Consider the following 14543-nt stretch of genomic DNA (forward strand, 5'->3'; position numbering starts at 1 on the left):
TGACCGCTGATGCCCGGGGATGGCTGTGCGCGCTGGGCGCTGCTGCTCCGCTTCCTCCCGAGCGCAGCAAGCCAGATGGCCGGGCCTCTCCGCCTTGTGGGCAGCCACCCGAGCATTCCAACTGTGCACCCCGTCACTGTGGCTCTGTGGGAGCGGGGGAGAGGCAGGACACATAATGTGTGAGCTTATCGGAGAGACTCGGTCTGATAGCAGCTGAAATGGACAACATTTGGACACAGACGGAGCACGCACGTGCTACGCTGTGTGCATTAACCATGAGGTGGGGAGCAGGGGGGTCCCAGGGGCTGCTAGATATTGGCTCGCTCAGCTGGAGAACTGCTTTAGCTCTTCCTTTTGAAGTATGTGATGGGAGGCTGTGGTGCTTGGTGGCCAACGGAGCCAGGCAGAAGCTGAGAGTCAGACTCTACCCTTAGTCCCGCTGCTGACTTGTGACTGTGACTTCCCACACACCTGGTCAAGACCATCCATTAATCATCCAACTGCATCGTTTTTTGGAGGGCTGTCTACATGGAACCCCATGCTTGCTGTAGGGTGTCCTACTTTTCCCACTGGACAGCCACTGCAGCAGAACCTGAGCTTTTAAAATAAGCCTTTCTCTGTGCGCCACAATGTACCACTTGTCAGCCAGCTTTAGAAGGAATGAGCACTTGTCAGCACGCAGTGCCTTCCTGGCAGCTTGAGTGCATGTGTACCCGTGCCTGGGAAGAGCTGCTAGGCAGTAGCTTACACTTCTCAAAAGAGAAGCCATGGGCTATCTCAGAAAGGTTTCCTTAAATCTCTAGGTAAATAAAGACTCTAATGTCTGTTATCTGACTTCACAGCCTTTCAGTTTCATTAAGTTAATAGCCTCCATCAAGGGGCCAGCCTGGATGCTTGCAGTTGATTTAAAATGTGTGAATTCATCAATCTTAAATTGCACTTCTAGCAAAGTCAGTGTACTACACCCTGGGGACACATGGAAACCCTAATGCTCAGTGCAGGACTTTGATACCAGCTAACCAGGGACCAGATAACCAGGGTCCTTTGTGCAATCCTTATCTGGGCTTTTTCAGCTGAGAACTTCCTGCTGTGCTGGTTGGCCACATTTCCCTGGTAGACAGTGGGATGTTTTGTCTTTGCAGGCAACATGCTAAGCGGACAGTCATGGCGGGGGCAGTGCTTGGAGACAGCTACTTAAGGAAGCACTAGCAGAGGTGGACAGATCTGGAAGATGGGTCAGATAAGTATTTTCTGAGTCAGCTTTTTATTTAGGCCTGTCCAAATTAGCTTTGTCTCTGACAAAGGTAATGTTCTCTTCTCTCATAACATAAAGAAGGCTAAGGCATCTTTGTATTCTGTACAGGCTTTGAGAAATTATTCTTGTACAGATAGCAGTGTGACTCCTTGTCACAGGATTTCTATGGAGATGCAATTGCTGGGACATTGGAAAAGGGACAACAAGGATCCTAGAGAAACCTCGGAAGGACTATTATTCCTATTTTAGCTAGACATACCAAACAACACAAACTCTATGCCCTTTGGATAGGCTTAGGCTAATGTACTTTTAGATGTGGACCAGCAGGTGAGGCCTCAGCTGGCTTGTGGTGACACTGACATCTTGTCAGTCAGGACATCACAAAAACAACCGGCATTACAAATCCCTTCCTTAGCTCATAGAGAGGACTCTTAGAAGAGAAGCCAAGCTTATGTTTGGATACATAGGGTAAAACATTAATTATAACTCACCCTACTTAGTTCAATGAAGAGGACAGGTTTCTGCTGACAAACCTTGTCTTAACTTGGCTGAGACTTGACATTTTTCACCCCTTCACTTGTGTATGTGTGCGCGTCCTTGTGACCAACTGGATGACTGAGACCTAGAAGAGAGATCACTGCAATCCAGTAGAGGTCCCCCCTGTTGACACTGAGGCATATTTGTATTTGTACATGGAACTCATACTGCCACTATCAACACTAGGGCTATGCAAATAATCACTGTCTTGTCCGGATCCTTTCAGGATCTATCTGTTTTGTAGAAATTCTCCGCCTTCAGTCCCACTTCACTGCATGGATTTGGAGGCTCAGTCTGGGTTTCTGGGTGCACTGCAGAAAAAGAGTCAAGGGTGCACAGCAGAAGCTCTGGAGTGACTTCAGTCCTGGGTCCCTTGGGCTATTGGTATTGTGTCTTTCAACAGGAACAGAGAAATAAAATCTGAATTGGAAGAAAGAGAGAGAGAAAGGGAGGGAAGGGGTGAGAGGCAGATAAGTCCATATCAATCCATGTGCAAAGCTCATTATGTGAGCTCCAGACAGTTTCTGAAAATGTCCAGGCAGAGTAGAAAGAAAGAGTGGTACGTGCCTATGTTTTTACCCCAGCTCTTCCTAATTTGTCGTTTGTAATGATATAATTTTTATTCTTGGATGCTTTTCCTCCTTGTGGAGTCCTTGGTATTGCCTGCATTTCATAGCAAGGTCCTCATCACATCAAGAATTCATAATCATCTAAAAATATTCAATAGGAATATAAAATATTTACATGTGAAAGACTGTAAGACAGAATGAATCACTTGTGTTACTCTTTTGGAAATTGTTCACTTAGAGAGGGCATGAATTTTGCCAGGGCACAAGATAGCGTGATTCTGGATGAGCGCTGTGGGTGCGGTGTGGATGAGACCCCAGGGTGGTCCTCGTAGCTCCAGCCCTTGGCTGCTCTGTGGTGCGTGAGGGTGGCTGGCAGCCAGGCCCAGTATCTCTTCCAGGATCAGGCAGGCTCCAGGTGTCTTTGCACGGCGAGCCAGACCTTGTTCTGCTGAGCGCAAAGTAACAGCATAAGACAGAAGGAGGCCAGGTGGCCAGGCTTGGTTCAGATATCTGACACAACCCCTATTCGCCACGCAGATTCTCACCTTCTTTAAAGTGCCTTGCTGATTCTTTTTCAGCCTAGGTTCACTTCCAATATCCTTTATTTCTTCGCTGAATCTGGCCCATGCACATACCTTTCTCCTGCAGAGTGAAATCCCAACAGAGGCTGTCCCCAGTCTTAGTCTCTTTTTTAAGCTCTACTCATGCTCTGACTCTCTTGAGCCAGCTCTTCTCCTGTACAGGCTCCTCAAGACTGTTGCATCCTCTTGTAATTACCCTCTTTTTTGATAACCACATCTGGATGCTGCCCTGTTGTCATGGCATGAGCTGGGAGGAATAAAACGACTCTGGCAAGTGACCTGAGGGCACGTCCACACTGCAGAGTGCACTGCTGTGCTGAAGCGCTGAGTGAGCCCAGCAGCAGGGAGCGGCATGGAAACATTAGGTCGGGTCACGGAGGCGCTATAGCAGTGCCAGCAGACTGCTCCCAGCAGGATCAGCTCCCTGGAGCCAGCACCACACAGCGAAGCCCCGGCGCCTTTGAAACCAAAGGGAAATCATGACGTGCAAGCCTGGAAATCTCCGCACGAGATGCACGGCGTGATGGACTTATGCTCTGTAGCGTGAGAGCAGAAGATGCCCTCTGTTTTTGGGCACGCAGTCTAGGATCCATCCATGTGCGCTATCACAGCAATAAATAAATCAGTTGTAATTCCCTGACTGAACACGCCTGGTTACTGCTTGACGCTGGCCAGCTATGATCCTTTCATAAATCAAATGTATAGAATTAAATGGCAGGAACCCAAATGCTAATCAAACTGGATCATTTCTGGGACAGTCGTGGCCATTTTGTATACTGGTAATGCTCTTTTGAAGCTAAGGGTGTTCAGAGTGCCTCTCTGGAGGAAGCTGACTAGCACAGGTCTCTTCCAGTACAAGAACTCGTAGCGTGAAAGAAGTCTGCTAAGAAAGGGTATGTGTATGTATGGTAATTGCTGCTGACTATTAGAATTATTTGTAAATACATGATCTCAAAGAAGAAAGAAAATGCATCTCTATAAACTGGTCACCTCTAGTGTAGTTCCTACTCCCATTCATTACTGAATAGTGTGAGGGAGGTGAGGCAGCAGAACACGTTGCCCAGGGAAGCTGTGGATGCCCCAACCCTGGAAGTGTTCAAGGCCAGGTTGGACGGGGCTCTGAGCAATCTGTTCCAGTGGAAGGCTGCCCATGACAGGGAGGTTGGACCCAGATGGTCTTTAAGGTCCCTTCCAACCCATACCATTCTGTGGGTCTGTGATTGTATAAACAGAAACAGCTGTCACAGTTCTCATGAGGCTATGCAGGCTCCTGTTTTCATCTGTTGGTTTGACTTTGACAGAGAGGATGTATTCTGGGAGAAATACCCCCAAGTTACAATAGGGAGGCAATAAATCCTGTCAATATGCAAGGGGAGAAGGGGCTAAGAGGAGATTGGAATTCTCAGAAATCCATGCTATGTGGGATTTGAAGGACTTCTCTGTTCCTACTGCACTGACATGGGACCAGTATCCTGTCACGGATGAAGATTCATCGGTAGTTGAATTTTACTCAACCAGTCCCCAGGGAGGATTTAAGGGTTTGGTCTAGAAGGTAGGAGACTCATGTCACCCCACTGTAAGCTTGGGTAAGTCACTTGATCCCCCTGTGCCTCGATTCTCTCTGTTTAAACGAATGCAAAGTTGCTATGATAGGCTCTAAGGGTGCTCTGCTGGCAAACAAGTGGTGATCATTCAGACAATATCTGTAGTGCATTAACATCACAGAAAGGAAAAGAACATTTTTTTCAGGATGCTTCTAGGAGGAAAATTATTGTTCCACGGAAATTGCTATCTGGTTTTGTCTCAGCATCTTCCCTGCAGATTTCAAACTTTCTTTTTGCCCTGTTTCTAATGAAGTCTGGGAGCCTGGAAGATGCACACGCATATCTTCACACTCACACACAGAGGGTTTTTTCTACAATGTTAGTAAAAAAAAGGACTGTGCAGCAAAATGGAAAATACCTAGGGATTTATATTTAAGAGTAGGAGGAGAATAGGAGTAGTGGAAATCACTCAAGAATATATTATAACGAACAATCTTGTGTTGACAGAGGGATGAACTAGGTGACCTAATAAAAACTGTTGTTACAGATTTTTTTTCACTTCTGTCACATAATAGAGGACTTCAGTCTCCAGAGCTGTCAATCCAACAGCTTTCACTGGCAGAAGTACTCACTCAAAAATAATCCTGGTGAAAGGAGAGAACCTCAGTTAACTGCTTGCCTGGGGCAGATAGAACGCAGCCAGGAGGCTTGTTCGGCAAGTAATTATAAATGCACTTTTGCTGCCCAGGTGCAGGAAGCACAGCTTAAGCTTTTACTCATTAACATCATTAAAATTTCCATTTCAGCTGTTGCTCTGGCATTGACAATGTTTGCAAAATTGTGAACAGGTCAAGTCAAAATTGGCAGTGAGGCTGATGCTGGGCACCATGAGTTCAATTGCTTAAAAGAGCCAAAAAAACACCGATAGAAATGTTAAATGATTCAACTGTACCTCCATGCACTTTAGATGACAGAAAGGCTGGCCTTGATGACAGAAAGAAATAGAGGAAAAGAAGGTTCAAGAACACAGGAAATGCCATGTCTGATCTGAGCAATTATTCATTTTTTTGGTATTTTATCTTTGATGTTGATGGGTACCAGAACTTACAAAGGAAGGCTCACAGAATCTCATGCTGAACAGTTAAGGATAACCATTGCTTAGGGAAATAGCTTCCCTAACACCCTCATTAGTGGTTGGCTGACGTGCTGTAGTGTAAAGCTGTGAAGCTTTTATATTCATCATTTGTATCTTAACTTCTTCTATTGTAAATCTGGAAAATTTCAATATCCACAAATATCTCTTTCTTATTGGATTCCTTCCACACCCTGCACCTCAGAGATATCTTGTAGAAGAGATTTCCACAGGTGAATGAGGATGCCTGAGGAAAAGTATTCCCCTTGATGGAATACTTTCTCTATCTCTCAGTTTAATGAGATGTGCCTTTGGTGCCAGAGTGTGAAAGACAAGGTAAAGAGGAACGCTGAATTTTCTTTTCTACATAATTTATTCTAACTATTTTGAATGCCTATTTTATTCATATGATTTCTAAAATAAACACACCTGCCATTTAATTTGCTTCCTACATAGAAGTCATGCTTTCCCCTGAAACAGTTGTGTTGACTATTTCTGGACCCTGTTGATTTCTGCTATAATTTTCTTTGAATACAGAACTGAACACAGCATTCTGGACATAATGCTCTTTCATACTGATCTCACACCATTTTTAGTAAGAAACTCCACCTTATTCCCCATGCATGCCCCAAAAAATGGAGAGCACTGTTTGACCCCAGAGGAGTATGGTGCTACAAGGATGTAGACTGCAGCCTCGGAGGACTTCAGATCTTTCTGATTTTGAACCAAGAACAGATATGGATACTTTAAATTAATCCTTCCAGCGTGCATTTGTTACCAGAAAACTTTTCACAATTTTGTGGTTGATTACTCACCTCTTTCTCCAGGTTTGACAAAGAATATTTACCATTTGCAAGTATCCCCAGCTTACTGACTTTGCCGTTCCCACATTGTCCATTAATCCACAAACCAACAGAGATATTTCTAGAAGATAGATGCATGCTGCTACCAGTATTTTTCTGCATTGGAAATGGCAGACTTGATGCTAAATTACATAGGTGGTTTGGGTTTGGTTTTTTTTGGATGCTTAGCCAGCTTGTCTGTTTGCCATAGCATGATGTTCTTATTAATAGAGTACCTGATTGCCTACTCTCGTTTGGATCCTGTCAAGAATGCTTTGAAAATCCAAGTGAAAACAGGCGGACAATTTTCATTTGTCCCATGTTTGCTGACACGCTCAAAGAGTGCTAATAGACTGAAGTGGTTTTTCAAATGCCCTTCCAGAGTCCCTGTTATATCTGCAACTTTCAGATATTTTGTCATTCCACCCTTGTTTTCATCACAGGTAACTAACACTTCCTGCTCTGCTTTCCCAAATGCCTATTGCAGAGGGCTGCTGCAACATCTGCCAACCCCTGATTCTCCTTAGAGCTGATATCAGCCAGGCTGCATACTTTCTGCAGCAACTTAAGCAGTTTTCTTCTTAAATTCACTCAGACCATTGGTTGTATTGCATGACTTTCATCAGATTGCTTAACTCTTCTTTCTTGCTCTTTCCCCTCCTTCCCCTTTGTATAACAAGGCATGAGCAGTTATCTCCCTCACAGTGGGCTGGAGGAAGTTGCTACATTCATTTTCGTAAAGTTCTTTGAGTTCTTCAGAAAGAAGTTGCTACCACAGTGCAAAGTACTATTATTCAAGGGCTTACACACTATTCTTAAAAATATGTATTTATGTATACATTTTGGAAAATTTCAGTCCACCTTTAAAAATGTATGTGAGTTCTATATGAAATGATTCTGTGATCAGCTCTGTTTCCAATGCATTCGCATGATACTATGCTTAGGAAAGAATTGCCTCTATTTGGATGGATGCACTAGATTAATTGTTTTATCCTATCCTTTCCCTGCAAACATCCCTTACATATTAATATTTAATAACAAAGGGATTATGATCCCAGGCCAACAGCAACCTCTGGTTTCAATTTTTTTTTCATATAATCTTTTCCTGTTGTTTAGGGGTTTTTTGTTTGTTTGCTTGTTTGTTTGATTCCATTTTTAATGCCTTTCCTCTCCTTCTCTGTTATTTTCTGCTGCTGGGTAGATTATGTGTTTTCCCCCCTGAATTTCTAGTGAAGATGAAACAAGAATATGATTTTTGCATTTGCTTATGCACTCTCACAACAGCATCCATGACAATGTTCAGGGGACAGGGTTTGCTCTGCCACTGTACACACTGGTTCCTGAAAGTTACTCTATCCCTAATCAACATCCTTCATGCAGAACCTCCTCACATTATTCTTCTGTTGCTAATGGCATGTTCCAATAAGCCCTCCTTTGTATTTACACATCACCAAACAACTACTTTTCAACTCCAGGAGAAATTTCATTTCTGTTGTCATCTCTACCTTTCTGATAATTGCTGCGGCAATTTTTGCTGAGACACCTTCTTGCTATGTGTTAGAGACACTGATGATCATCAGATCCCTGAAAACATACAGCTCATTAATCAGATTAATAGTCCTGTTGCCATTCTCTGAGTCTCAGACAGATGTCCAGTCAGTGCAGATGATCTTCCACCCAGCTACACCCAACTCTGGGGTTTCTTCCAGAAGCCATTTCTCAGCTGATGGCTCTTAAAACTGGTAAATAACTGGCTTGTTTGCCCTGAAGTCCACCCACTCTCTCTGGGCTATTGCCACCAGCAACCACAATTAACTGTGATTAACAAATCATATTTGTGACTTGTGATCACAGCACTGTTTCAATCTCACAGCACTGCCCAAGATCAGACCGCAGTTTAAGGAGTTTGTTCCACCCTCAAGGCTTAGCCTGGCCCTTGCTCCACAATAGCTTAGTGCTTTGATTTTCCTCCAGTGCTCTGCAGCAACTTTCTAGACACATGCTTTTTCCTCTTGCGTGAGAGGGAAGGTTCCAGTGGTTGCATCGAAGGCTTATTGATGTGCTCAGATGCTCTGGGTTGGCTGCAGGGAGACCCTCTGCTCCTGAGGTCCCTCTGCCTCATGCTCTCCTTCTCACACCCAGCCAAGCCACACAATCCTCAAGGACTGGCCAGCATTAGCTCAGCAGTTCCCTTTGATAGCTTTTTTGTGGTAACTCAGTTAATGATATCCTCATCCAAGCTCCTTGAAGAAATGTTTTCTGACCCATCCACCCCTCTCGCAAGTGGGATAGAGGAAAGCAGGAAAAGCCAGGTGCCTGTGCCACCACGAGGCAATTTGTGAACTGTATTTTGTCTATTTACTTGAAAGCACAAAATTTGTCACTTGTGTGAGTAATTTACTACTAATCATGAGCTTACAATCTGCAGATAGAAAAATCAGAACCAATGAGCATTTTCAGAGGGAAAGGAAAATTACTCCAAATACTATGTAATTATGCACTTAGCTGGGACTTGCCCCTGAGCCTTTGTAGAACATTGGTTTTCAACTTGAGCAAGTTTACATATAATTGCATTAACATGTATTTGGGAAGGGAGGGTAGCATGTGCCAGAGAGAGCAAAAACCCAGAAGACTAATGTCAGAAAACCCAGAAGGATAGAACCCAAGGTGGTAAGCCACTAAAATTTCCTTCTCAAAGCCCAGCGGAGTGGTAATTCTTGGCTGAGACTGAGCACCACTGTGCACCAGTGCTGTACATCCTGCAACCCATTCACCTTTTGCTAGTCCAGCTCTTAACTCCTCATTGCTCAAGTCTTCCCCCTCCTCTGGCCCACATCCCAGCGTGCCTCTTCCCATCCCAAGCTCACTCTGCTAAACTCAGTCCCGTATGTTGGATCTAGCCGGTGAACACAAACAATGGAAAGCAAAACCTGGTTTTCATTCCTGCATTCATTTAACGCAGCATGGAGCTGGGGTCATCAGAGCTGGCAGACCAGCGGGCTAATCTCCTGCAGCACACAGATGTGCAGTCAGCAGCTGGGCTTTGTTAATGCCCTACACCACAGCTTCGTTTTGTGTCTCCATTGCAAGAAAGAAAGAATCCAAAATATTTCAGTGAATTAAGTCACACACCTACTGAGTTAATAGTCTAAGGGCAAAGAAGTGGGAGCCAGAGAGGTAAGAGATGTTGTCAGCTGAGATTTGAAATGGGATGAAGAATCAGTGAGGCAGGGAGCTACAGGAAGGAAAATGTTAAATACTTAATTCAATTTGTGTGAGAGATCCCTTAATGATAAACTAAGGATAGGTGAAGCAGAGAAATTAGAGATGGAAAAGACTTACTAGGTCCTCTACCCCCATAAAACAGTTCAGATAAAATAACAGCCTTTCCTGCTCTCACACAGCCCCACTCTCATTCATTATTGTTCATTCTCCATTTTGCCTACATATACAAATAGCCTAGATTTCACTTGCATTTCAAACCTAATAGAAATATTTTCAGAAGTTTTTATTATTTATCATTTTTCTTTAAATGAAGAGAATATGGTGCAGAATTAATCAGAATCCTCAGAGATGGGTGCTCTTTGCTTATTCCTACTGCCAGAGCAAAAGCAACAGGTATTTGTGCCTCCTTGTCTATTTGTCCCTTCCGCTGCAAAACAGCTTTCCCTGGCTGTGGAGTGGAGACTGAACTGAGCAGGAGCCCTGAGGCTGCCTGATGAGATCCCTGGCTTGGCAGGCATCTCAGTGCCAAACAGGGCTTCTGTTTTTGCTACACAGACATTTATCTACCTGGAAATGGACAGACAACCCAGACAAAAATCATTAGGCACACGCCTCCAAGAGCCATAAAATAATCAGGATTAAGGCTTCCTGCTGAGTCAGTCACAGGAATGGTTTCTGGGCATCAGAGCTCTGTTGTAATGCAGGGATCATCATCCCTAGACCCAGTAGAGCTCTTGCTCGTGGCTCCAGCCACTGGGAGAAATCTGGTTAACTTTTGCAGAGGTTTAATCTGGGAGCCTGAGAGATCTATGAGCAATAATTGGCTGTTCCAATTCTCCTGGGCATCTTTTATGAGCCAGAGTCTGTCTGGGAGGCTCTGGGTCTGCACAGCAGAGCACATATGTTTGGGCACTTAGCAGAACCTACAGGGATATTTTTGTTTTTCCCAAGACAATAACCAGGCTCTGAAAAAAAAACGTCATCTGTCAGGTTCCACTGCAGAAATATGAATGACTTAAACAGTTCTTCTCCTTCCCACTCATCAGAAGGGCAGCTTGGAACAACACCAGCTTCACTGGGGACAAGCTAATACAATAAACTAATTTTTCATTAACAATGGTCTGAAAATTTTAATGAATCTGCTTCATTCATGTTCATTCCAGTTTTACCATCTACTTTGTACCCACACAGGATAAGTGGGGTGAGCTGCCAGGTCTACCTGGGCAAGAAGAAATGTTAAGCAATTATTGCATGAGAATGATGAGATGTTAAATTTAGAGTCATAGAAAAAGTAGTCCAAGATCAGAAGCCCACCGAGAGATGACCTCTCCCTCCGAACCTGTCTCCATTTGTGCAGTGCCTCCTTTCAAAAAACCGGCCATGCAAGGGCAACTGTGGACCAGATTTATTCCAATAACTTCAAACTGTAAGTGCATTTGCGAAAAGAACAATCTGCCCATTAATGGTCTGAAAGAAAGGACAAATTAATTGAATGAATGATTGATTATGAATCATTCTCCCGGTCCTTCAGATCTCCAAATGCAGTGTGAGTCCTTTCTAACTCGATGTCCTCATCAAATCTTCTCCCCTTTAAAAAGCTGTTGTACTACTTGCCTAAATTCACGTGCCGAAATAAACGTGTCGGTTATGGAGTTGTCCCATCTCCCTCTCCTTCTGCTGAAAATATTATTTAACTTTAAGGTGACAGTTATATAATTTAACCTTTGCCTTTCATTATTAATGATTTTTAACATGAAATATGTAGGCTTTTTCGCCTATTCTGCCATATAGAACACTGGCCATAATTATGTCAGACGGAATTTTTTTCTGGCTTTTTTTTTACGAAGTACCTGTGAGAAACTGTCCTCCATGGTTCTGACAGAGGAAGTTTAAATGCATGAGTTATTCTGTCTCCTTATTTTTAGCCTTCTTGTTGGCCATTTTCAAAACCAGACCTTTCCGGTGCCTTATGGCCTGTTGGCTTGAGTCCTACTGCTCTTTCTGGGGTGACGCATCTCTGCCCCTGCAAGCAATTCTGATAAAATCAACAGACACTATAGTGAAGGTGCGTTTGGCTGGTCCCTTTCCTGAGTTCCCTCATGAATTTTCTCACTTGAGACAAGGCTATGGTCCATGTTTCACACGTCTGAAATGGAGCATGGGAAAATTATATGCCCACCTGCAGTGCTGGCAAGAGCACCTAGGATTTCTTGTGACCAGGCCCCCTCTTCTCAAGAGACCACCCTCCTTTTCACAGCTGTCAGTCCCCCAGAACCTGGAACTTCCCCCACTGATTGTCCCTTCCACCCCTGGTGCCTGTGTGCTGCCACCGTCTTTTCCCATGCTTTCTAATGTGATTATTCTCACTCCTGTTTGCACACACAGATGGAGCTGAATGGATCCCTAATAGCATCATTTACTTAATTAACATGCAATTAGCTTAATGAATATTTTAACCTCATTATGTAGTTACTCATTTTTATCTGTTGTGAGTAAGTCTAGTGCCCAGCTCTGGACTGTTTATAAGGACAAGCCAAATTAATCCAGTTCTCTAATTATGTTCAAGGGGCCTCTTTATAGAGTCCTTTCTCCCTCCCTTTACATGTCACATCTATGATGGAAGGGGTAGTGTTTATGGAAGCAGAACATCTCTTTTTCTTCATCTTCCCCTGAAGAAATTTCCTTAGAGATGAGACAGAAGCAGAGGATGGTGATATTGAATCCTTGTGGGTGGGTACACGGTGTTTCTGCTGACTTGGTCAGGATGAAAGCTCTACCCATGGGACAGGCTTTCCTGGCAGGGACATCTCTCAGCTGTGTGTCTTTCCTGTTTTCAGCCTGCTGTATGGTGTAGTGCAGTGGTGCTCACTTCAAAGTTGGCAAATGCCCTTCTCCATCATGTTCCCCACACTCAGGATTTGTACCTTAATTATCTATACCACACAGTCATGGGATGGTTTTCTGTCAAGCCACTGACCAGCATGTGGAAAAGTGTCTGAGGTTGGCAAGGAAAACACAGACAAGGGGGAGATAGACTCTTGCCCAGAAGTTCTGTAGCAGGAATGGAGCAAGGAAGGGTGTCTGCCTTACCACAAGTGACCTTGTTGGCACATTTCACCCTCTTCTTCTAGGCAGGTATCTTGGCAAAGCTGGACAGGAGCCTGCCTTAATGTGAAGTCCCCATCACTTCCTTCTCCAGGCAATCAGATTGTAACTGCAGCTAGGGGTGAGGGGAAACAAGTGTGGGTGGGGAACGAAAATTTTCTTAAGGGTGACCTTTTGAGTTGACTGCAAAGCAACATGAGAAAGAGATTTGCTCAGCCTTACTCAATGGGCAGAGCAAAATCCTAATAGATGATGTCATCATTTTCTGATTGGGACAGGTGTGAGGGAAGATCTCACTCCCACCATCTTCTGAGAAGAAAACAAAACACATCTCTGTGTTCACTAGTTTACTGCTGTCATCTCAGCAGACTCCTCACTGACCCTTCCCTCTTGTTACCACCTGGGGAAGGCAGCCATGCCTCCTACCCCATGGAGGCCTGGGGAAGCAGGCTGGGAAGTTATTTGGTCTCAGTGGGAATCCACACAGAAAGAGAGGAATGGACTTCAAAGATTTTAACAAAGAGAAAATATCTCTGGGAAAATGCCATTGGAAAGTTAAGAAAGCACTGAGCACTATTTCCTTCAGGCTATGCTTTTTGTTGTTTTGAGTCAGCAAGGTTAACCAGAGAAATGGAGCAGAAAGTTGAGATTATTGGGAACGGCTACAGTTGGGTTTTCAAAGCCTTCCCACATACTTTAAAGAAAAACACCAAAACCATGCATTACAAGGAGTAATGCATACTCCTCCCTTCTTAACCCAAAAGTGGCTGTGCAAAGAAGATAAATGAAATACTAATGGGGTGATAGCAAAGAACAAGAAGAGAAATAATAAGGGATGTCTTAATGAGCTCCTCCGCAATGCCAAGGGTCCTGACCGTCAGGGCTGTCATGTGTCCTTGAGGCTGCATCTTTGACAGGATCCACCTTCCCGCCAAGGCAGGCCCCGAGCTCTCAGTCAGCTCTTTTCCTCTCTGACTCGGCATGCCACGTTCAAATTCTGCCCAGGGATCACCAGGCTCCTGTCCTCACAGAGCAGCAGCCGTGTTCAATGAGGTAATGAGCTGAGAAGATTTGTGGGTGTGCATATTGCAGCAGGGTCAGCCCATGCAATCCATGTAAAGAGCACTAAGTCTGCATTATTTGTCTTAATCTGGCGCTCTTACAGAAGCAGCTGTTACAGCCTGAATATTTTATCGACAGGACAAACACAGCTAGAACAGGCATCCATCCCAAAGTCAAGTGGAAAGACTCCTATTGCTCAGTGCTGTGATGGCTGAAGCCTAAGGATCAGGTCAACTTTTGTTTGTCCTCATCCTTTGGCTTGACTGCAGCAGCCTTGTGTTGCGGGATAGATTCAGTCCCCAGTATTCCTGCAGCTACTGTGAATAATTCCCTGTTCTTCCCCAGAATTCGGGAGGGGAAGGCACTCTGTGTCCTCACTCAAGGTGAAAGAAAAGTATCTCTCCAGAGACAGAAGAGGTAAGTGACAAGATCCACGTGTTACAATCCTTGAAGACCACGATCACTGCTTGTCATTGATTCTTGGGATTTTTTGGGACTTCCCAAAATGTTCCTGCTAAAGTGGTGTACCTGAGACAAAATCTCAGCCAGAGTAAACTGAAGTAGAACAGTCAAATCACTGACTCCAGTGGACTGGAGATACTTTAGTTCCAGGCAAATATTTTTTAAATTAAGACACAAGGCAAGACACCCCACTACTGTCAGGAAAGGGACTAAGCGTGTCGCTGCTGCA

The sequence above is a fragment of the Hirundo rustica genome, chromosome 3, assembly GCF_015227805.2.
Source record: "Hirundo rustica isolate bHirRus1 chromosome 3, bHirRus1.pri.v3, whole genome shotgun sequence".
NCBI classification, from domain to species: Eukaryota; Metazoa; Chordata; class Aves; order Passeriformes; family Hirundinidae; genus Hirundo; species Hirundo rustica.